This window comes from Ursus maritimus, unplaced genomic scaffold (genome assembly GCF_017311325.1).
Source record: "Ursus maritimus isolate PB19 unplaced genomic scaffold, ASM1731132v1 scaffold_29, whole genome shotgun sequence".
In the NCBI taxonomy this organism is placed as follows: Eukaryota; Metazoa; Chordata; class Mammalia; order Carnivora; family Ursidae; genus Ursus; species Ursus maritimus.
Window position 1 is genome coordinate 22246167 of NW_024425452.1, and position 25760 is coordinate 22271926.

The 25760-nt window shown below is 35.9% G+C and overlaps 1 protein-coding gene across 1 annotated transcript in view; it reads left to right on the plus strand.

Moving 5' to 3' along the window:
* Nucleotides 1-25760, plus strand: part of ADGRB3 (adhesion G protein-coupled receptor B3) — a 697706-nt gene that overhangs the window by 548831 nt on the left and 123115 nt on the right. The window lies entirely within an intron of this gene.

A 25760-nucleotide genomic window follows, 5' to 3' on the forward strand; every position in this document is an offset into this window, starting at 1 on the left:
TGCCTAATCTAGACCAGAAATATATTCCTTTAACTTAATTTCCTGGGGATTGAGAAGCTGTTTATAATAGTAAAAATATGTTTATGAAACATTATATCAAAGCTCTATGAGTTCAAAGCCTTGGAACATCAGAAGAACAAATTTTGATTCATTATCCTAATTGTAAATAGAATTGCCTGTGTTTTGGTCTACTTTATTAAAACACTGATTCCTAAAAGTCAACTATAAATTGCTTACAAGTATCACATAGATCATGAAAATCTACCCCAAAATTGTCAGCAATAATTGAAGAGAGTAGTAGGTAAAAGTAAATTTTATGCTTTTCAAACACTTTTACTTAACCAAAAAGCATTTCGGTCCCAAACCAGCATGCAGTTCTTGAACTGCAGTCACTCTGAGCAGAATGTGAAAGTATAAGTTCCATTCATACGGATTGAATTGAGTTGGATGACCATGTTTTTTCCAGCAGTGACTGTCAGCTTTCTTTGGTAAACTACTCTGAATGCATTGTAAGAAACCCATACTAGCAGTCTTAAATTAATTTACCCCAGTCTCAAAGGAATTCTGGTAAACATTGCTTTGATAACTTTTGTTGATTAATCCAGGCCTGTGGTTTTCTCAGCTTTTTTATTGTCAAATACAGAAGCCAATAATTGAATTTTTTTTCCCCCAGAAGCTATCATTAAAAAAAAAAAAAGTACTTTTCAGTACTTTTGATAGATTAGATATTTGTAGGACATGTATCAACGTCAAGGATATGGATAGTCTTAATTTTGCTAACCCATGCTCCTAAGACTGCTGATTACCACCCAGAGAATCTGATTTTGGATCTGGGTAATTAGGGCTTAGGAATCTGCTTAGATGATTATGGTGAAGATTTCTTCTTGAACCATATTGGTCTACCAGGAGAGTCCAAGGGGGAGGTCACTAACTCCAAAGAACTGAACAAAAACAATTAACAACCCAATAAAGAGCCTTGTGGAAGTAAAAAGAAATTTAATGTATTTGAATGTCTTGCTTTTTTCTGACTATGTAACATAAATTTTAAAAAATATATAAATGGGAAAAGGGAAAACAGGAAGAAAGGAGAAAGATCAAAAGTTGAGAAAGATGCCAGCTGGAATTAGGAGAGGAGAAAGAAATGTACAAATAACCAACAGTGGAGAAAGTGGGGGTAAACACTGGCATAAGCTGGGAAGGAAAAGGGAAGTGAGGGGAAGTTAAGTACAGATGGAGAGAAGATGGGACTGTAAACCTGAAGGAATTACTAAATGACTTATCTCACCCTTACCGTTTTGGCTTTTACCTGGCCAGGGCTTCAGATCCCTTAGAGAGGCTCATTTCCTTGTTAATACTGATTCACAGTCCTTGAAACCACGCAGAAGACGAGAGCTTCTCCTCTGAAGTAGGAATTACTTATTGGGTCTGGGAATCAGAAAAAATCAAGCTAGAGTTAGCTTAAGCCTATAGTTTGTTTGGTTTTTTTTGTTTTTGTTTTTGTTTTCACCAAAGCCCCTTTTTCTGTCTTTGTTTACCCTCCAAACACTCATTACGATATGGAAAACTATCTGATCTTCAGTAGGAAATGTGGTTTTAAGGCTGTTTCATGCTGTATGGCAAAGTTTTTATGAGTTCTAAGCCAGGTGATCAAATGGTAGAATTTTTCACAAGATTTACTACATATTATAGTGATTATTGTCTAAGTCATTTCTGTCCAATAGAAATATAATGTAAGCCACAAAGGCAGGTTACATATGCAATTATAATATTTTATTAGCCATATTAAAAAGTGAAAAGAGACAGGTGAAATTAATTTTAATAATATATGTAACTCAGTATATCCAAGAGATGACCATTTCAACATATAATTAATATTTTTAGATGCGAATACAATATTTTATATTTTTATTAAGTCTTCAGAATTGATTTGTATTTTATACTTCCAATACACCTCAGTTCAGACTAGCTACATTTCAAGTGCCCAGCAGCTATGTGCAGCCAGTGACTACCATATTATATAGGTCTACATGGTAACGATATTCAGAAACTAGTCTTAAGAAATTCCATTCTTGGCCATTTTGCCTTGCCCAGCTTTTCATTGTCCTTGTTTTTTCATGGAGATGTCTTTTTGATATTTGCAAATATTAGGAACATCAGAGGCAAGATAAGATAAGTCTAGTTTTACTTTTCATTTCTGATTAAAAAGAATGGCTAGTATGGGCTTAGAAAAAAAAATTAGTTTCCCCAGGTAATTATCTATAGAGTAGATTCCATGTGGTTTTGGGACCATAGTAGTTCTGTTCCAGATAGCCTATCCTAATTTTGGCTTCTATAGTTACTGATGCTGGTGGGGAGGAGCGTTCAGTAGGTAGTAGTAATGATGAGAAAATAAGAAATTATTGGTTTTCTCTTATGCTATGTTAATTTTGCTTTACTGGCTCCGAGTAGATGATTCTGCAAGCCTAAGACAATTCACTATAGCATTGTGACTAAAAGGGAAAAATGTGAACACTGGGGTTTTATTTTTAGTCATTCTTAACAATATCAAGTTTCTGGGGAAAATAATCATATATTTTGTCATGATATGACGAATCGAATTAAATTGACTCTACTTCGCTTTAAATGTGAAATAGCAGTATGTGAAAGCTATACCTTTCTGACTGTATTTGGGATTAGTGATTTTTTAAAAAGGGAAAGAAAAAATACAAAATGTATCCTCTGTATAAACTTATGATCTGTATAACCTCTAGGAAAGTATTTTAAAAGGGTAAAATATTGATCACGGGCTCCAGTATTTTATTTAGGTAGTGTGTAGGACCCCGTTGCTGCTGTGGGCATTTTATAATTGATCAGATTCCTGTCTCTGACTTCCCTGGTAAGTTTTGACGGATACTTTAGTATTCCACATTTGGAAAAATGGAAACATGTGAGAAAGCTTCTTGATGAACAAGTTACTTGGTACTGCCTCTGAGAGTTGTCATGGTTAGTTTGCGTGAAAACAGGTATTTGGTGCTGATGTCCAGAATCGTTTTGAAGTGTTTTATTGGGGTCTTTCTCTGAACTGCTTGTTGAAATATAATTGACTCTGTTGTCTCACTACTGAGTATTTCTTTTGAGTTAGGAGAGAAGCAAGCTGAAATGCATTGTTTAAAATGAGGTATTCAGATCTTTAAGCTGTAGATTCAGTTGCTAGAAGCAAAGGTAGAAATCAAGTGCAATTTCTTATATCTCTTAAGATACATTTATAAAATTTACTGATAACTCACATCGTTATATTTCAAATAGTCTCATAAAGGGTCATTGCCCATTGATATCTTTGTGTAATTTCAGCAAGGATGTTCTTATATCACTGGAATGTTGTTTGTTTTTGAAGAATTTGTGAAGAAGTATGCGATTTTTCTTTAAACTGTGTAGACTATTTTTGGTCCTACTGTTTTGCAGAAAACAAAGATTATTTTGAAAACATATATTCAGAATATGGTTTTCTTAATCATGAAATATATATCTGCTTCTTTCTGAAAGAACTTTGAAATGATTTATCATATTAAAGGCTTCATAATATGCTTTTTAATTGATGAAAGCCTAATTTGGCAAAACTCTTTCCTTTCTTTGGGGGGGGGGGTAGACAATAGTAGCCACCCAAGAAGTTTAAAATACCAAGAGATAAATTCTCTCCCACAGCCTCCCTACCAGGTTATAATGAAAGCAAGTCAAGTCCAGATTCTATCACACAGTTAGATATTTTTTAGATAAACACTTATTAGCATATCGGGAACAAACCTGTTTTATAAGCTCAGGGAAAATCCTAGATCTTTGTCATTTTAGACACTTTGACCACACGTTGTTTGCAACATTCACTTGAGGTGGGCATAGCAACACTTTAGAAGCAGTCTTCTGCGTCCTTTAGTCACCATGATGCAATCAGAAATCCTCCTACTTTTAATGTCTAGACACACAATGACTGGGAATAAAATTGTGGTCCCCATCTCTAAGACATGCTGGATATAGGTGTCAATGAAATCTTTCATACAGTCACATCACGAGTAAGAAGTGTTTAACAATATTCGCTAATCCACATATCCCTAAGCCTTTATTGTCATCAAAGGGAGCCCGTTAATACACCCACTATAGTGATTAACCAGATAGTAGTTCATCAGTAAAGACCAACCTTTTATATTCAGTTTGATGACTCAAGTGTTGAGTGTGGACAAATCCACCTGGATCAAAAGGACTTGGGAGTCGCCACCTCTGGAGTACGGCCATTTTGAATATAGTGTCAGCTGACTACCCTGTTGTGTGCATTCCTGGACAGCTCCTACAATTAACGGTTACACTAACTGGCACATATGTAGTATCATTCTGAGAATACCAAAGTGTTATAAATTATAGGCATCCTAAAAAGACATCCTAAAAGTTAAGTATTTGAAAGTAATAATCAACTGTGAGAAGGCAAAGTTAGACACTATAGTCTTAAGAAACCCGGCAAAAGTTCTCATTGACATATCAAAGGGGGCTTTCCAAATTATTTCAAATGGGTAAACATTTCCTTAGCACTGCTTAGGAGGAATTTACCTCATGTTTCTTTATGTATGGACCATTGAATTATATAATGAGCTATGTCTTTTAATTCCGTCTTACAAAAAATACAAAAATTCTCTTTGTTGGAGCACTTTTTAAGAGTCAGTACTCTACAAAGCTTTTTTTCTTCATCTCATGTTTATTTACCTTTTATAAAATGTTGTTTTTGTTCTGTAGTTTGTATACAGATAGTTAGGAAAGATAGGCCAAACTAAAAGGCAGCGGTCATTCTAATGGAGGATGTTTTTGTGTTGTCAGGATGTTTTTTTAGAAATAAAATCTTGAATTTGAATACCTTTAATTGGGTGAAACACCCTCTAATGCACCTATATCTTCCATGACTTTCTTTTGCTGGAGACCCAGATTCTTCAGCATTTACCTACATCTGTGGCCTCTGAATGTGTATGTGTTCAGTTTCTGAGGAGGAATATTGAGTGTTTATTTTCAGCTACCCGTTCTGCCCCTCCTGGTACCCTCTGAAATAGTCTGCCCCTCCTCTTGAGATTCAGTGCTCTGCATGCCGTCCTGGAGAGAACCATCTCGTGGGTGGTGATGGTCGAATAGGCATTTTCAGACAGACAGACCTAAGCACCCTAAGCCTGCTATTTCCTGGTTATATGATCTTGAGTATGATACTCAGTCTCTCTGGACCTTAACTTCTTGTTAAGGCCTCCCTTATAGTGGTGTTGTCAAGGTAATATGAGGTGGTACCTATGAAGCGCCTTAAAGCATTCCGTAAACAGTAGCTGTGATTATGGAGATGATGATAATGATGACTCCCAGGTGTGCATCTGATTTATACTTCTCTTCTGAGCTTCATATTTCCTCTTGTCCAAATTTCTGCTCACCACCAAATTCACCATTTGTGTCCCTGCTCCGTAATCCAACACATTATATATAAATTGAACATATTTCCTGTGGGCTCCAACCCAGTTACCTAAGCTGGGAGTCTAGGAGTGAACCTTAATGTCTCCTCCTCCCTCACCTAGTGGATCCAGTAAGTCACCCCTCCTGTGCCAGTTGCACCCTTAAATTCTTCTCAAAGCCAGCTTTTTCTTCTGTCAGGTACTGATCATCTTCGGTGGTCTACCACTTCCAGCATCATTAAACACACTCTCTATCTTTGTAGCCCAAGTCATGGAGTGAAAAGTCAAATCTGACCACTTGACTTCCCTGTATATTTGTTGCTGCTGGTCACCTCCTTACAGAGTGGTTTTCAAACTGCTCAGACACAAGCAGTGAAAAATGTTTTGTCTATCTGTGAAGGTTTCTGTTCACTGATTTTCTTGCATTAATATATTGGGGCTCAGAAATAAATTTTATTGAGAAAGAGTTCTGTAGCTTACAAAACTCGAGAGACCTTGGACATGACCTAATGTTGACCTCTCCATTCTCATTCTTTCTTACTGACTTTAATCACACCAGCAACATCACACTGCTTACAGTTTTTCAAAATTATTTTATGGATTCTTGTTCCTTGCTACCCTTCAGCCGGACTTTCCAAACATCTTCATTCTCTGACACTGCTCAGTCCTTTCCTGGGTAGGAAACCCTTCTCTGTCTTCTACTCTTAGGTACACTGGTTCTGGGGCTCCATGATTTCCAGTGCATACTTAGAATCTTCTATTGTATTACCTGCTTCTAACCAGACTATTCTTAAGGCAGGGCTAGGTTACATTTATTCTTCAAATTTTGCCAACATATAGTATTTATTGGATGAATGAGTACATGCATTTATTTGAGTCCACCATTTGGGCCTATACCTCTGAAGCTAATAGCTGTAGTTAATTTTATAAGGGTTAAGGTTTCCCACTGTAGGCAGAATCTAAGCCAGTATGGTGATAAGGACTATTTTCCTGGGGCCTGTTCTAAGCTCTAAGTGATTGATGGCATATTTATGGGTGATCTGGTTCCTGGGTTTTAGTTAAGGAGACTCTGAAACCTAGCAAATGTGGAACTTCTCACTTGATAAGTCATGGAAAATAATGTTCATAATCTTCAGAAGAAATGTGCTTATTCATAATTCCTCTCATAGAACTCATTTCCTGCCAATAATGTCCCAAATGTATGTTTATTATGTCTCAAATGTGTGTGCGATACTAATGGCTGAAGCTAAAGCTTCCTATTTAGATTTATTAAAATCTAATTTATTGACTTGCTATGATGTTTGTAAAAGGATTTGAGTGCAATAAGCTTATGTGTGATTCATTTGAGCCCTTTTGAGGTATCTTTCTAATTCTGCCAAGGCTCTTCTAGATTCCCAAAAACCTTTATCTAACCAGGGAACATAATGGTTGGTTAGTTTCCTGATTTTCCCAGGCTCCCAGCAACGAAGGATTATTTTGTTCACAAAGTGACAGTATGCTTTAATCTTCTTATCCCCTGATGATACATTTCTAGTTTTGTGTGGTAGGAGTCAAATCACATTATCAAAGTCCATTTCAAAACAGGGCAAAAGATCAATATGAAGGATCAGTTTGAAACAAGCAAAGAAAATGAAAGTGGAATTATTTGACAATAAGGAGTTACTGAAATGGTTTGAGATATCAGGAGCCAGATAACCATGAGTGCCAGTTTACACACTCAGTGTGCATTCTTAGGTCAAACTACAAAGCTGGGCGAAAGTCCCAGTGTGAGCATTCATTCAGCAGGGGGAGTAGATCATAAATCTCAGGCTTCAGTGCTGGGGGGAGTTGCTCTGGAGATGCCAGACCTATTCCTTTTTCTTTTTTTAAGCTTTTATTTATTTATTTATTTGAGAGAGAGAGAGAAGGAGAAGGGGGAGGGACAAAGGAAAAGGGAGAAGCAGGCTAAGCAGGGAGCCTGACTTGGGACTCCATCCCAGGACTTTGGGATCATGAATTGAGCCAAAGGCAGATGTTTAACCGACTGAGCCACCCAGGTGCCCCGTGCTAGGCCTATTCTGATTACCTTTGTTCGTTCATCCTCTAGCGGCAGAACTGTTCTCCAGACAATATAAAGAGACTCCTTGATGTGGCCAATTCCTGGTCTCCATCCTCGCCACCCTCACTTTGGAACTGGCTTTCATGATTTCTCAGTTGGACTACCATAACATTCTTTTAACTTTGGTCTACTCATTGAGCTTTTGTTTGTGTAATCTCTTCTTTCATTCTACTGTGAAAAATACCTTAAATTTAAATAAAAAGTAAATGCCTGATTATGCCATTCCCCAGCTTCAAACTCTACAGTGGGTCTGTAGGACTCATGAGATTAACTGCATTTTCTGATCATCACTGACATTCAGAGCTATCGCTAGTACAGAAACTGACTTCATGGGAAGTAAAAGGGCATTTCTTCTGGGTAGATGAGTTATAAAAATAGCCTTCTCTCTCCAGGATGAGACAGCCTCTAGAAGGGCTTTGGTCTTCCATTTCTTCTCTCTGCTGGGGGAGAAGAGCTGTCTCTGTGCTTTCCAGGGTGTCCCATGTCCACTGGAGTCACTCTTGCCCTGTGCCTCTGTACTTATTTTTACTTTGCCTCATAAACTCCTGTCACCTTTTAGGAGTTGGCTTATGTAAATCTTCTTAGTGAAGTCTGCCAGTACTCCTTTCTGCTTCCATAGTACATGGTATATACCTCTGTTGTCAGCACCAATCACATTATTCTGTAACTATTCATTTTCTGATCAGTCTTGCCCACCGTACTGTGATTCTCAAAGGGGGTGTTTTTCCTCTTGTTTCTAGGCTTTGAAACCACTACTATTAGTACTTATTTTATACGTGGTATGAAATTAATAAATGTTGAATGAATCAATGAAGCAAGCTGTGGCTCTTAAACTAAGGATAATATAACAGGAGTACAGCCATTTTAACATTAGGACCCTATTTGAAATAATTGCAACTTAGGTCAATTTTTTTTATGTTAATGTTGTTGTTTTATGATGAGAGAAAAAAGTTGAGGAAAACACTAAAGACTTACAGAACATTTTTGAGACCTTCCTTTGATGAGAGATGATTGAGTTGAATTGGATTTTATCTGGATTCAGGAATATCTGAAAGAATTTGAGAACTTAAGTGACTCTCAATGTGTCTGTAAAAAGGTTGAAGATTATCTGTTTTTCTCCCCTAGAATCAAGCCAATAGAGAAATTAAAAATTTCTCTGTACGTATGTCTTCTCACCCTCCCTCTTCTCAGTACGTAATATGAACTGGTCAGAAGTTTGGCTAATGTCAGCAAGGGAGCCATGTTGTATGATTAGAGCTGATAATGTTTATGAGGATTCTGAATACATGGTAAAGTACTAAAGTGCTTAAAAAAAAACCACATAAAGTGAATTATTTTAAATCCCATATTCTCACAAAACTCAAAGGCCCTTGAGATAAGATTATAATAGAGTTTTCAATGACCCATTATACTAACTTTGAGGCTATATCTCTCTAAGGTGAATGTGGGATGAAGAGAGGAGGATTGAGGTTATTACTGAAGATCATTGACCAAGACAAAATTTGTCTCAGTGTGAGATTGGTGGAGAGTATAAGAGAGAACTCCTTTCACAAATACTTTAGGATCTAATTCAAGGGTTGGCAAGTTTTTGGGGTAAAGGGCTGTATAGTGAAGATGTTAGGTTTTGTGGGTCAGACCATCTCTGTCACAGTGACTCAATTTTGCTGTTGTCGCTCAAAAGTAGCCCTACACATAAAGAAACGGATGTGGTTGGATTTAGAGAAAAGAACTATAATGTAAGGTGAGGACAGGCCATTTTTAGGGTGATGGTTTTATGTAAAAATGCCCTTCAGTTCTGAAGTTATCTACCCAAGTTTAGTCTGTGTAGCCTGCAGAACTAGAACAGGAGACCTTAGCAGTTTCTGAAAAGGCTTCTGCAGAGATAAAAAGGAAGTGAAAAACACTTTGAATTCCTTCCTTGGAAGCAAGAACTAAACAGAATTTCTTCACATATGGTGACTATTAGTTACCAGTATATAAAAATTAAAATAAACCATGAATCAAATCACTCTCAACCAAACAGGGCATTTTATGAATTGAAGAAGCTAAAAGCGGGTAACAAATGCCCAGTGCATGAGACAACAAAGCTGGCCTCTTTGTAGAAGAAAACTTCTTAACGTTCAGCCATAAATGTTAAAGCTCCTATTAAAAAAAGTCTCTCACCTGACAGTCTTGGGCAGAAAAGTAACATCTGACACAGAAAATAGGGATGGCAGAGTCCAGCTAATTCTTCACTAAAATCATCCATAGACAGAACAGTTCTTTTTTTTTTTTCTTTTAGCCTCTCAGCCTCTGGTCCTCACTTTTCCTAAAAGCTGTATTATTATTATTATGTATATTCTAATCATTGCTATGATAAACTTCAGAACTAAAGCACAAACACTAATGCCTGTTACCAGAAAAAAATAAACATGTTTGAAGATTAAATTCTGGTTTTCACTCCTTTTGTGATGCTAGCCAGTTAATTTTAAATTTTAAACCTTAAAGAAAGAAGTAGCCATATGACTGAGTTGAATCTAGTTCTTAACTACGAAATTTAAGATGTATGAAATTCAAAGGGAGTAAATTAAAATATTTATAGTCATCCTAGTTTGCTAGTGTACTGAATCAAAGATTAAGGTTTCGATTGTAATGTAAAGAAGAAATGATTAACAGGAAAAATACAATGACAAATTTTAATTCATGAATATTCATGATGAAGGCCTGTTTATGCATTCTGTGTTAAACTACAATATACATAGTTTTTATATATCTCTATAGATGGATGTTTCTTTGGTACATGATACATCAATATATGCACACAATTAGGACTAGAAAGAATTTCAAATGAATCTTATCTTTGTGTACTTTACATTCTTCTTGTTAATTACATTTTATTTGTATTTCAAAATGATTTTTCCTAATGGGTAGGAATGCCACATATGGCTTTTACAAAATATGAATTAATTCTATTTTTCTCATTTTCTTTCTCATTTACTTATTATTTCTTTCTGTTCAGAAACTTTCGTTACGTATTCTCCTAACTTTCAAAATAAAGTTACAAAGTGAATCCTCTATATCTAAGAAAGAACACCGTTTATAGAAATGGAATAGAAAATCTGTATTATCTATTACTGCGTAACAAATTACCTTAAACTTAGTGCCATAAAAGGAAATATAATCCTCACGGTTTCTATGAGTCAGGGATTTGGGAGCGATCTACCGGGCAGTTCTCTCTCAGCATCTCTCACAAGGCTGCAGTCCAAACGTGAGAGTAACAGTCATCTGAAGGTTTGATTGGGGTGGAGGATCTGCTGTAACCTGGCGCATCATTCCAGGTGTGATGGGAGTGTCGCTTATTCTAAATGAAGAGTTTTTAAGCTTTACCATTTACTGGCCATGTACCATTTGTCGAGTTATTTAACCATTCTCCACACACCAGCCTAGTTATCTTTTTAAATTGTAAATGTAAATCAGATCATGACACTTGTCTGCTTAAAACCCTTCAATTAAATAAGTTTAACCCTTCAATTAAAGTAAGTTTAACCCTTCAATTAAAATAAGTTTAATTAATTAATAATAAGTTTCTCTTACACCTGGAAGGAAGTCCAAAACCCATAACATGGCCCACAAGCTCCTAAATGACCTGGTCTCTAAGTACTTCTCCCACCTCACCACCTCATATTCATTACTTTTCTTGTCACTGTATTCCCGTCATGCTGGCCTTCCACTAGAATCACTATAGAAGTAGCTAATAAGCCATCAGCCAGGTGACCATATGCCTGGTTTGTGCCTCTTGTCCTGGTTCAATTATTAGCAATGGCACTTACAAAAGTATCCCATCAATTATATCCTTTGCCTAGCATACAATATTCCTCCCTCTGCCACAGTTCATCTTTTATTCTTAGGCTAGCCTGGCTAACTTATACATGTCCTTTTCAGAGAAGACTTTCCTGAAATCCCATTCCCCCCAAGTCAAAACACTACAGTAGTTTTCTTGTTACTCTTTCTCAGGGAACCCATTATTTTCTTTATAACCATTTCTTAATTGGTCATTTTATTTTTAAGTTCAGAAGGAAAGGGACATTCTCTACTTAATTTATACTACATACCTAGTGCCTAGCACAGTACCTGGCACATAGCAACAAGCACCCATTAAATATTTTTCATTGAATGAAGCAAATGTCTAATTTTCTGTTGTTGTTCTTTTCTAATCAAGCAGTGGGGAGGGGATGTTATGAGGATCAAGTATAATTACATCTAGGACACAACAAACTGGCATACAATAAACTTTTAATTGAGGTTAAATTTACATACAGTGAAATGCACAATGAATCATGTGATGAGTTTTCACCAACCCGTACCTATGTAACCAATACCACAATCAAGATATGAAACATTACCATCACTCTAGAAAGTTATCCCTGCTCTCTCCGAGGCAACCCCTGTCCCCCGTGGGCACCATTGTTCTGATTTCTGTCCTCATACATCAGTTTTGTCTGTTTAGGAATTTCATATAAATGGAATCCTATGAGTACCTTTTTGGTCTGGCTTTTTTCATTCAGTATATTTTTGAGATGCAGCAATACCGTGTGTGTATTCTTAGTTAATTCTGTTACATTGCTGAGGATTGTTCTCTTGTATGAGTGTAACACAGTTTGTTGATCCATCCTCCAAATGGTAGGGCTTCAGATTGTTTGCAATTTTTTTGTTACTGTGAATAAAGCTGCTTTAAACTACATGGACAAATTTTTCTATGATCATATATTCTTATTTCTCTTGGGTAAATACCTAGGAGTAGAATTACTGGGTTAAAGGCAAGTTATAGTATTTTTAACTTAAAAAAAAAAACTGAACAGATTTCTAAAATTATTGTACTGTCTTATACGCTAACCAGCAATCTGTGATAGTTCAGTGTTCCATATCTTTGCCAACATTTTAATTTACATTTTCTTAATAGCTAATAAGGTTTGGCATCTTTTCATGTGCTTATAGGCCCTTTTATGTCCATTGCTGGAAGTCTCTGTTCAAGTCTTTCCTCCCTTAATAAATAGGATTGTTTGTCTTTTTATTACTGCTTTATAAGGGGTTTTTGAAATGTATTTGGGATACAAGTCTTTTGTGTTAAAAAAAATACATATATGTAATATTTCATATATATGACATTATACCTACATATTATTTTCTCTGTGGCTTACTTTTGCATTTTTATTAATGGCATCTTTTGCTGAGTAGTTTTTAATTTTGTGAAGTGTACTTTATCATATTTCTCTTTGTGTTTTGTGAGTTCTCTATAAGAAAGAGATCTTTGCATACTCCTTAAGGTCATGAAGATATTCTTCCATATCATTTTCTGTAAGCCTTATAGTTTTGCCTTTTATGTAGATCTATCATATGTCAAATTATTTTTGTGTGTGTGATATGAGGTATGGGTTGGAGTTCATTTCATTCCACATAGATATCCAATTGTTGTGGCACCATTTGTTGAAAAGATTTTTTTCCCCATTGTATTGCTTTGAAAAAAATATTGTCTAAAAATCAGAAAATTTGAATTCTCTAACTTCATTCTTTTTCAAGATTATTTTGTCTACTCTAGACTCCTTGTCTAGATCCTTTTGTCTAGAACTGATATCTGCTTTCAATAACCGTGAAGTTAGTGGCAGTGGGTATGGCTCTGCTTCATGAAATAGAATCATAAAGGTTTTATGACCAATTAGATAAGGTTACTGGGAAAGAAGGGGGACATCACTAATTGTGGTGTTCCTTTGGGCTATGACATAATGCTCATGTTTTAAGTTGAAGAAAAAGTGGAAGAGAATCAGGAGTCCGAAGGGCAATGTATATCCTTCTCTAGGGAAAATATTCTGTTCCAAGCGATTTTTCCCTTCCTTTTTGTTGTCCTCCAATCCTTCACTCTTTTTGGGGCTTTTTACTTGATTAGTTCCTAAATACATTTTCTTTAAAAAGTGGAACTTTTTAAAAATGCTATATATTTCTACCAAAACATACACAGACTTAATTTGTTTTCTTAAATTTCTTGAGCTTGTTAATTACCAGCTGAGAGCAAAATTGTGTCTAAGATCAAAAGTTCATGGACCACGTTCTCTTCAGGCATGTAGCCATGTCTCTTTATGTTCTTTATGACTAGGTATACACAAGGGAAGTATTTGTAGAGAGGTAGAAAGTAAGCAGCTGTGCTCCACTCCAGGAAATCAGAGGCTGGTGGCACACTTCTTATATGGGAGCAAAAACTATTTCTCAAATTAAGGGGAAAAAGAGAGCACAAGGAATAGAATTTATGCCAAGTAAACCACCTCTGACTTCACTTCCAATGCATGAGAACAAGTTTTAAGGCCCATCAGTGAATATTCTCTCTAGAAACCATTTGTTTCAAATTTCACTGACAAGGTTTTTTGGGGTTTTTTTGTTTTTGTTTGTTTTTTAAATGTATAGGCAGTATTCTGTGTTTGGCTTCCTTTAAATTGGTCAACATCCAAATATCTGAAAACAGCCACTCTTTTGCTTATTAATGCAAACATAATGAAAATTGCTGTTCAAAAACTAAAATAAGACAATTACCAATGTGCCATTAATAGACCCTGGTCCTTTTTAATAATAAACTAATAGCATGGGGATGTTATTTTTTTTCAAATACGGAGAACAATCCTGGTGTATTTAAATCGTGTTTTACTATTTGAAAGCTTTTCTAAACAGCTCTGGGAGACTATCAATGACGTGGAAACATGAGTATGTAGCATAACTATTTCTGTTATTATCTCTTTTAGTTTCTATCTTGTCGAGAAAAAAATGGTGCATTTTTTATCATTAAATCCTAAAGTTATAAATCTTATAATCATTTCCCAGATTTTCTTTGTTGAGTGTCTTTCCTTATTCAACAAGGACTAATATTTTTTTTCTGAAATGTGTTTATGTTCTATCCTGTATCCATTTGCATCCCTGCAAATCCTGCATCTGGCAGTCCTCTCATTTGGCTTCACTAGCTATTGGTTGTAAATAAAAAGTGCCATCTGAAGTAAACAAAATACTGTTTACCTATTTCCACTGCTAGTAAGTGGTGATAAACTCAATTGAAAACAAATGGCAAAACGCAATACACAGATGGGGGAAAAGTTAATTATCTTCCATTTTGTCTGCTGATCATGTTCAAGATTTAGTTGACTGGTCTGCATTAGGGCCTCAAAGGGAGATGGTGTGAATTTTGTGAGAGAAGTACATTTTCAGTGTACATTCTGCCCTGGATACCCACTTGTAATTTCTTTTGGTGATAATAGAGCTTAGCTATGCACATCAAGGGAAAACTAGATTCTTCAGGGTATCATGCAGGGTAGCTCATCACAGTATCTTTAATGCTCGTTGGCAGACCTATCTATTTGTAGAGATGTGGTTGTAATTCTATAGTGGAGATGCTGAAATATATTTGTGCAGCTTTCCCAATGTCGTGGCCAGCTATGAAGAGGATCCTTGTTAAGCTTCCAGAGCCCATTTGCTGGAAAAGAGGGGAATTTGAATGAAATCTCTGTAGCTAGCAATATAAAGAATATGCTTAAGCTCCATTTGCAGAGATGGAATTGTAGTCACAGAGAAGGATTAAAGAAAAGACAATATTTCTACTAGAAGGGAGAATTCTAAGATCAGTAAAGGAATTCTTGGGGTTGAGAGGAAAGCTAGCAGAGTTAAGAATTCTTAACGTTGATGGAAAGGAGCTGGTTTTTCTACTTTCAAAAATCCCAGCCTGTCATGATTATTTCTTTTCCTTGGAACCCGAAGGGGGACATGAATAATATGTAGTATCAGTGTCCTTTTCATAGATTACTGGTAAAAGGGATAACTTGGCAACCTAAGAAATGTTTGCATGTTGAATCCACATGTATCTAGAAGTGAAAAACAGTTGGAAATTGTGATGGGTATGAAAATACCAGATTAAGTTAATGCATTTAACAAAGGAAAAATTACAAAGTTATTCAAGAAATGAACTGTCTTTATGTGTCAAAAATGTTAGCTCTCACAACTATTTTTCTAAAGACTAAACGGTGTAGAATCCAGGGTCCCGGAGTAGGAATTATTAAATTGTTATAATGGGATAAACATTTTAAAAAGGATGACTTATAAAGGGAAATATATTTAAGAACCAAAGTGCATATATTGGGAAGCTATACTAAGACAGTAGTGGTTCTCAACCAGGGTAAAGGAGACAGGCATTTAGAACCACATGGAGAGTTTTCAGTCCACCTTCCTGCACCCCCCTCCAGATTCTATGTTCTCAGGAATTGCGTGACTTGATTGAAAATACTCCACAGGTGATTCTGATAGGCATCCTGGTTCTTGCAACAGAAAATGGAAAGGTGGGTAAGCTAAGAAATAGAAGGCTGAAGTTTGCCTGTCAGTACCGCTCCTGTGTTAGTCTATTTCATGTAATCTTCTACTTACCTCAGCTTTACTGTATGTCAAATAAGGATAAGAATATACCACAGCAATGTTGTGAAGATTAATATTAAACTCTTTGACCTTCCTGGAGAAAAGCACAAGATATTAAGAGAGAGAAATCCAGCAAAGCCAGAAATATCATATCATTTCAAATTTGCTTAATAAGAAAATGAGTCAGTACAGTGTAAATTAATGCAAGTTCTTAGCTCCAAGCAGATGAGATTCAACAAGAGATGGGCCTACATGGGGAATAATTTTAAGTAATAGATAGCTTACAAGTTCTCAATAACTAGCCTTGTTGCAGCCAATTTGTCAGCCCTCCGACTGCACGTCTTTAATGGTTTCTCCCGTGCCTGCGTTCAAGAACATATGGTTAGTTTTAACCTTGTAAAGTTTAAACAAGAACACGTTAATTGTTTTTTCCCCTACTTCTCTATTTGCAATAGTGCCATAAGTATAATCCAGCAGATATTATATATGCACATTGTACTAATGGAATCGAGTGTAAAGAAGGCATTGAGTATATCTGAGAATAGAAATAAATAATGGAATTCTTCCGGCTGAGTTACTGTTTTCCTCTTAGGTTATAACAAGCCATAGTACAAAATTGCCAGTAGAGACTGGAAAAACGTTAAAAGAAGTTAAAAAAATATTGTTTAATTCAACTTCACATGACCAAACATCATCTCTTCCAAATAGGGCTTCCTTGTATAAAGCATTTTTTAATACACAAGATCATATGTGTGTATATATGTGTGTATGTTTATGTGTGTGATATGGTTTGTGCTCAGTTACAGATTTTTCGTTTTTATAATTCTCTTATGATGGGATAGAAGATGTGAGAAAGGGACATACTGAGAGTCAAACTGAATTTTTTAATGTTTCCTGTCTTGTTAGCGCACAGTAGACCAGATTGGATGAATATAGCTTCTGGAAAACTATTTTGTGTCTGTTTTTACATAGTGAAGCTATATACTCCCATACATCTCACTAGGCTTTAGTGTCCTATCTTCCCAAAATCAGTAATTCATACGCGCATAAGTAATAGGCCTCTGCTACAAGTGCATTTGCCTTTCTTTAAGGAGTACAAGAGGAAGGAGAGCAGCATTCCTCAGAACAGAAATACATCCATTTACTTTGTCTCAGTATTAAGACTTCCTTCTGGACCCTATTCAGGTCAACTTGGCATAGCACAAGGGTCCTGGTCTCAAATCCTAACCCTGTCACTAAACTGAAGGTTATCTTGGGTAAGCCATTAGCCTCTCTCAGCACCAATTTTCTTAGCAGGAAAATGCAAATATATGTATATATGTTTGGTGCAGGTTGGATGGCTGAGGGTGGAGCAAGGGGAGTGTTGGACTCCACTGGGAGGAGTTAAAGAGAAATCATCTTTAATTTTCTTACAGCTCTGAGTTTAGGATTCTGATCTAGAACCAAAAAAAAAAAAAAAAAAAAAAGGATTTTCTTTCCTTGTCCAGTATTTTTATTGCAATTTCCATAAACTCCATCTTAGACCACCATTTGTTTTATTCATATATTCTGATTTTCCTGGGCCCTGTATTAAAATGTAGACATTAACAGTAGCTATTGTATTTTCTCCCAATAATTTAGTGATGATACATCAGCATACCAAAGATGTGAATTATTTTTATTATACATCTGAACCAATCTAAACTGTATTTAGGAACATTATCCTTCTGCAAATGGACCAAATCTGCCCTGAGTGTCTCACACAAAAATCCTTCCTAATGGTAATTGTCAGTAAATACAGTGAACAGCAAAATTGTGTCTAAAGTCATAGCAGTTCATTTGCTTTTTGGGGATTTTGCCATCATCTCCACATTCTTTTACAACAGGCTTTTGTATTTGAATAATTATATGCAGTTGCACTACTGAATAGAAAATTGTCACCAAAAAAAAACACTTTACAAGGAAAATGGTAGCAGCAAGGCTAATCTATAGCTGTGGCCTCTCTTAATGAGTGTTGCTGGGAAACTTTTCAGAACCCTGCAGGGAAATGCATGTTTTTGTAAGAAAAAGGTTTCAAGCTGTTAAAACTGATAGACTTTCAGAAATGCCTTAAATTCAGCTTGCAATAGATTTGTAGGTTTTATGAGCAGAATGAAAAAACTTCTTTAAGGTGTTCATTTAGAATCAAAGTTCACCTAGAATGAAGAACTGTCAATGTAGAGAACTGAAAATAGGTTTGACCCTAAAATACACATCCAGTGGTTGCTGAATATAATAGAAATTGTTATATAAATAGGCTAATTACTATATGTTTATTACATCTATTAGAAAATTGTAGAGGTTAGCGAAATCATTCAAGTGTTTTATTCAAGAGCCCTTTTTATTCTTTGATTCAAGTGCCACATAAAATATGAAAGCCCTAAATGAATAAACATATGTGTATATATGAATTCATCTTTCATGGGATGGAATTATCTTTCAAGCTGTTATTACAACAACATCTAATATTTAGTCATTCATGGTAAATCCTTGGTTTAGGTTAGGTAGCATTTCTTTCAACCAACCAAACTGAAAATCACCAACAAAGACCAAAGCATTTTTACACTTTTTTAAAAAGATTTATTTATTTTTTAGAGAGGGAATGAGAGAAAGCAGAGAGAGAGAATCCAGGCAGACTCTGTGCTGAGTGTGAAACTCAATGTGGGACTTGATCTCACAACTCTGAGATCGTGACCTGAGTCTAAACCAAGAGTCAGATGCTTAACTGACTGTACCACCCAGGTGCCCCAGCATTTTTACACTTTTAAGTAAAGGAAAATTCTGTAATATATACCCAAATATGACCAAAATTGGAAGAATCTAAGGTTAGTTGAGAATTCCAAATGTACCTTAGTATTTATTTTTTTAATGCTGGAATAAATATAGTATTATACCCTGTTTTATGAAACAATGTAGGTCAAATTAGAAGGTCCATCTTTATTAACAGGTTATAAGCATTTACCAATCAGTGTCAGGATGCCTTTCCTATAATGCATTCTATATCTCCCAGGAGTACATGGATAAGGTGAGACTAACTATTTTAGGGGGAAAAAAGTAGCATAATATGCCACAAAAGACCAAGAATAGCCAACTCTTTCTTGTCATTAAGTCAGTGTATTTTGGATGGGATCCAAGACACAATGGCCTTATACAAGTTCTGGCTTCTTCTGTAGAAAATAGTATTTATTTAGAGTTATCACTGTAGTTCATAGAGATCTTACCTTAAAGAAACAAGGATAATTTTATTTGCCTGCTTACTCCTGACTCTTCATTTTATTTCATTTTTTAAATAGTCATATATAAAATTTTGGCGCTTTAGAAATGAGAAGTCTTTCAGTAGAAAATATAAGCAGACTTGGAAGGTATGTGAAAGACAAGTACTTTTGAGAAGGAGTTTTTATGTTTTCTTTATCCTTGTTCCCCTTGGTCTTATTAATATCAGTTCTTTACTTACACAAATGGTTTTGTCAGTGGGTGGTTAGAACCATGGGCATGATATGTTATTTTTAATTGCTTCTAACTGTGTTTCAAAAAAATTCTACCATTTATTGGCAGTTCCTCAGTTTTTCTTATCAACCCCCTATGAAAATTCCAACAATTGAGTTTTAAATATAATAGTGTATCTGAGACTTTACAGATAGCATTTTTCTAAATACAGATGTCAGATTTCTCCAAAAGGGAGTCATTTTGGATTTGGTCAACTGGAAAAGTTTCAGGAAGTATTATGAATCTATATATTGAAAAATAAAGGCTAAAGTTAGGGTTAATTGTAGGTACCATTTATTTTAAGTAAAAAATATCTCTTGGGGTGTATGAAAGGGAGCCACAATCAGTCTGCTGACTTTCTTCAGTTCACTGCCTGTAAGGCAAGGGATGAAGCAACTCTCTTTACATACTAACATGTGCAGAACCATGGCTGACATCAGTGAATGTTCTTTATGCAAGTACTGATGCCCATAGGGGATACAAATCCTCATTCTCACTCATCTGCTGTATTTAAGACATATAATTGGCTATGCTTCAGAAAAAATCTCTCTCCGGTTTTTCTTTGAAAGATCATGGTGGTGAGAAGGAAGGTTTTTGCATGTGATGGCCCCCAAATACTATTGCATTTGACACAAGGAAGTTCGTTGACTTATGAGTGGAGTCACTGTTTCTCTCAAGCAGCATTCACATTTTCTGACAGCACAGTATTGGACAGTACTCTCTGGAAGCAGCAACAATCTAGCAGAGACACACGTGTCATATTTGCCTCATGTGTAAGTCTGTATGTTCACTATGTTTAGAAATTGAAGCTAAACTTTAAAACTGGAACGCTCAAATTTTCAAGTCTGTTTTAAAATGCAGGTAGATCAGTTGTCAGCTTTTTGATAAATTTGGGGATGCTTCTTGGTAAGTGAAATTTCAGGCAGACTAAATGCTAAGGGAGGTAGATGTGATGTCCTGTAGGAATTCATATAACGTCTTAATGATTAACTTCAGTCAAGACCCTCACTTTACAAATGGAATATGCAGGAAACTGAGACATAGTTGATCAAAGGAAATAATTGGCAGCAGAAACAGAACAGAACCTCAGCTTTGGCTGGTTATTTGATGGCCAGGTAAACCTCATTTAGGTATCTTCTATATAAACAGAATATTCCTCCCACTCCATATATATCCTTACCTCTCATGGCAGGCAGTCCAGCTCCGGAGTCCAAACCTTAAAGGCCCGCAAGAGCAATATACCCTCGGACACAGGAATACATTCATCTGTGGAGATAGGGACATACGTTATAATCCGTATTCACTGCTTTTCCCCATTTTTTTTTTTTTTTTTTTTACCAAATCAAAGACAAACACTGTGCAAAAACTATATCCAATTAAGATTTCTTGAAAAAGCCAATTTACAAAGTGAGGAAGAATCTCTCTAGGGAAATTTATTTTACTTGAAGTACAAAAGTTAAATACAAATAGGGTATCTGTGATCTATAGACTAAGGAGATTTACACCTAGAAACCAACCATAGCTATTTCAAGCCCAGCAGGGCTTTGCTTTCATGTGCTAAAACTCTCAGTGTGATTAGTCTTAACTGGAACTGTCAGTCTTAAAAATCTATTCTTTCTGGCTTTATTACTGTATCTTCTTAACTATATCTTTCATCCTTTTTGTTTTCTGTGTGTCTTTGTTCTAAGACCATCTTTCTCCCCAGACAAGCATGTTTTCTTTCTCTCCCCTTTTCTTTTGGATTGATGTAATAACTTGAGTGTTTTGCTCCAAAAGTCACATGAGTGCTGCCTGTACTGTCTCACTCTCCTGCTTGAACCCCTACTTGCTCTGTCCTCTGGCTCTTCTCACAAATGTGCCTGTTGGTGGCACTCATCCGAACTATCTGCACATACCAAGCTATCCTATAAGATACAAAGTAACAGCAATGAATTGTAATGAGAGTTGTTTTCAAGATTAAAAGACATATTTTTACATAGTTCCCAGAAAAATATCTACTTGTTTCTAAACTAGCTGTCCTACAGTATTCTCAGGGTCTTGTTATTTTTTTGTGTATTATTGATGCATTACATTTCTGGAAAGTGTGGGTCATTTTTCAAGAAACCTAGTCCTGTTGGTTTCTCTCCTAGTAAAAGATCACTATCCAAAATACTAGTTGTCTTACTCTCTTTCTCCCTCTCTTTCTGTCTCTTGCTAAAGTCCAGATAATAGCCTTTCAGCAGGAACAAATAAGCTGGAACATTGATTGCCTTATACAGTAGTTCTCAACCTGGCTGCTCATCAGAGTAACCCGGGAAGTTTTTTAAAGTTGTGAGTCCTAGGACTTACACTGTGAAATTGAGGGTTGAGCCCAGGAAACTAGAGTTGTAAAAAAAGCATCACAAGTGATACTGATACACAGCCAGGATTGAGTCCCATAGTTTATAATAGACTGTACAAGGTGACAAGGTGGAAGAGTCAGTTGTCCACGGAGCAAAATGTAAATATCTTTACACAGCATCCCCCAGCCCTACCTCCACAAGAAAACTCTTCATTCGTGTGGCTAAAATTTCTTTTTTTTTTTTATAATGGTTTTTTATTATATTATGTTAGTCACCATACAGTACATCCCCGGTTTTCAATGTAAGGCTCGATGATTCATTAGTTGTGTATAACACCCGGTGCATCATGCAATATGTGCCCTCCTTACTACCCATCACCAGTCTATCCCATTCTCGTGTGGCTAAAATTTCTTACACGTTTGGTTCTTACAACAACCTTGTGGATCCTGTTATTATTCCCCATTTTCCAGTTGGAGGAACTGCCTGACATTATGTTTTTCTTAAAAAGCACATCTCTAAATTCGATTAAAATTTGACTTCATTATGAGAACATCTCTAAATTGAAACTAATTTAGATGAAAATTACCAAATTACATGTTCCAAAAATGAAATAATTTTGGTCCAACTTTTTTTAAAAATCCAAAATACTACTTCTCTATTCAAATACCTCAAAAACCTGAGGTTATTTTAAAAATAGAATTTGCTCCTGGCCACTTTCTTTCTATTTTCCCCAAATGCTGGCTCCTTATGTGTCCTGAAGCACATTTCAATTAGCTTAACCCAAATATATGAGAGACTGAGGTAAGTGAATTGCTCTCTTTTTTTGGAAAAACCAGCTCATTTACAAAAGATAAATGACTCCTTCAAGGCAAATGTGGTTTGCTTACCTCAGTCCTTGTTCCTTTCCATACTCCATTTTTTACATTTTTTTTTTTTGGGTGGGGGGATGGCTCTCTCAGAAGGACTTGGGCCCCCATTACTTACATTCTTAATAACTGAAAAAAATTACAGAAATATTTCAAAATTTTTGAATCCTTTCAGAAAATGTATTAAGAAAAGAAGAGTTTTCAAAAGCTTTCTTATTATCTTATTATCTAAGGACAGTGTTCTCATGTCAATAGGGTTTTTAAAAAATTTTTCTGCTGGCTAATTTCAAATAAAAAAGAGAGGAAAAAGGAAAATATGATTCAGAGCTACCGACACAAAATGTTTACTGAATAATTAAAGGTAGTTAGATATTTGTGTATGTATTTTCAAAGGACTATGTAGGGTATTAACTGTCTCTTGTCAACAGTAGTGGGTAAAGAACAAAATCTGAATGTGTTTGTAGGTTTGCTTGGTTTTTAGTTCAAGGATATCTGTTGTAGCTTTTTAGTATTTAGATGTGCTTTACAGCAGCGAGGGAAGCAGCCCAAAGTCTCTGGAAGCATTACTTAGATATAGATAGAAAGTTTCCCCTTGAGGCCCAATGCATATTACTTTCTCTAGAGATCTTGGCACAAAAGGCTAATCTCAGTCTACAAAAGATTTATTATGACAGATTGAACATAAGAGTCATTTGTATTTGTCAGGGTATTAATCTGTGCACCAGTTTCAACGTTACATTTTAGTAATATACCCAATAATCTTTTCCTGTTAGACTGTATTAAAAAACCATGTTATATACATGAAACTTGATATATCAGATAAAATACTTTTATATAGAAGCTACGTGAAGCTCAGAAAGTACTGCTATAATATAATAAACATTATTTAAAACTGAATTGAAAATTGATTTTGGTTCCATTTAATTTTCAGTGAGATTTAAATTAAGCAATTTGCAACTGGGTTTGGGAGTCCTGTCACCCTGGCATGAGTGTGTGGTGCAGACGGGCCGCTGGGCAGTAAATTCTGATGGCAGTGTTGCCATTGTTCACTTTGACGACTGTAAAATCTTAAGTCCAGCCCTGAAAGTCATGGCATGAGGGCAATAATGTTACTTTTGTATAATGGCTTATTCATCAATAAATAAATTTAGATTTGTTATAGTTGTATTTCTGATCTATATTAAAATACTCATGAATGTAGAATATATGTATTTGCCAACCAGAAAGCATACTCAACTCAAAAATATTTTTATTCCCAATTTGTAAAATACAAAGATTTGAAAATTCCTTTTTTTTTCCTAACCTAAAAAGCATTTAGAATGTTTTTACAGTTATATGTGGCTGTATTACTTTTTCAACATCATGATTTTATTAAAAATAATAATCAGACAATAAGAGTGTGAATAGTATAGTGATAGTATTTGGATACATAACTACAGAGATATGTCATGTAATTTTTCCAATTTTTTTTACAATATACAATTATAATTTTCACAAATTTTTATATATGTGCAATTACAGATTTAAAGTCCAAGTTTATAACAGAATTATTTAAAAGCTAAGGAATGATTGTATCTTATTTTCTGGAGCAATGTTATTGAACTGAGTACTCTCAAAGAGGCTGATTCTTTTTGGCTAGGTAAGAAGTCCGTTCCAGTGTATTACATTAAATAGTTATGACATTATATCCAGTTGAATTTATTGCTGTTCCTATTAGATTCCTCTCTAAGCAATCACCGTTTTGACAAGATGACCCCACTAACATTTTAAGGTAGCCAGAGGGCTGATTTGCTTTCAGCCTTCCAAGGCATTGTGGGTGTGCACACAGAAATATTGACACATCCTGTCTTACAGGCCTGTGCCCTTTATTCCTAAGGTTTCCAGACCCCTTGTTCTCAGCTTGGAAGCATTTCTGTGGATGGAAACTTCATATTGATTTTCTGAGCAGTCAATACAGTGATTTAACTTCGCTCTTCTGTCATATGAGATTTCTCTGTTCATTAGAGAAAAGCCTCATTTCACCTTACCTTTAGCACTACTTTCCCTGTGTTACCCACTCCTAAAATGGGCTGGCAAGGACTAGGGGCAAACTACTTAAAAGAACACTTTATAGGGAGTAAAAAGGCTGGTGTGATGGGGATGTCTCTGAAGCTCTCTGGGCTTTGATGTTTTCTTCTCCAAAATAAGATGAACAGGTGATCATGGAGGTTCAGCTCAGCTATTTCACATGTGCAGTTGAGACTGTTAGTCCCATTACGTGAAATCATCATCATGAGTATTGTTGTGATACCCAATATTTACTGAGCATTTACTTTCTGTAAAACATTATATCAAGCATATTATATAAATCATCATCTTTACCCCTTAAACAATTCATTAAAATAGGGTCGTTTATTTTCCCCACTTTAGAAATGAGGAAGCTAGAACCTACAAATGTTAAGTATCTTGTCCAAGGTCACACAGCTAGTGCAAGGCAGAACCAAGTATTAACCTTCGGTTTGTCTAATTCCAGAAATAATATTCTTAGCCACAACAGAATAAAGAATAGAGAGGTGTTTATTAGAATGTAAAGAAAAATGATGTATTAAAATTGTCTTTGTTTTTTTTTTTTTTTTTTTTTAAAGATTTTATTTATTTATGTGACAGAGAGACAGCCAGCAAGAGAGGGAACACAGCAAGCGAGTGAGAGAGGAAGAAGCAGGCTCCCAGCAGAGGAGCCCGATGTGGGACTCGATCCCGGAACGCCGGGATCACGCCCTGAGCCGAAGGCAGACGCTTTAACGACTGCGCTACCCAGGCGCCCCAAAATTGTCTTTGTTGAATAAAGGTATTCCTTGAAATTTCATTTGAAGAGAATGAAAATATTAGAAGTCTCCACCATTTAAAAATGTTCTAAATGTAAGGATGCCTGGGTGGCTCAGTCAGTTAAGTGTCTGCCTTCAGCTCAGGTGATGATCCCAGGGTCCTGGGATTGAGCCCCACATTGGGCTCCTTGCTCAGCAGGGAGCCTGCTTCTCCCTCTGCCTCCTGCTCCCCCTGCTTGTCCGTGCTCTCTCTCTCTCTTACAGGCCTGTGCCCTTTATTCCTAAGGCTTCCAGACCCCTTGTTCTCA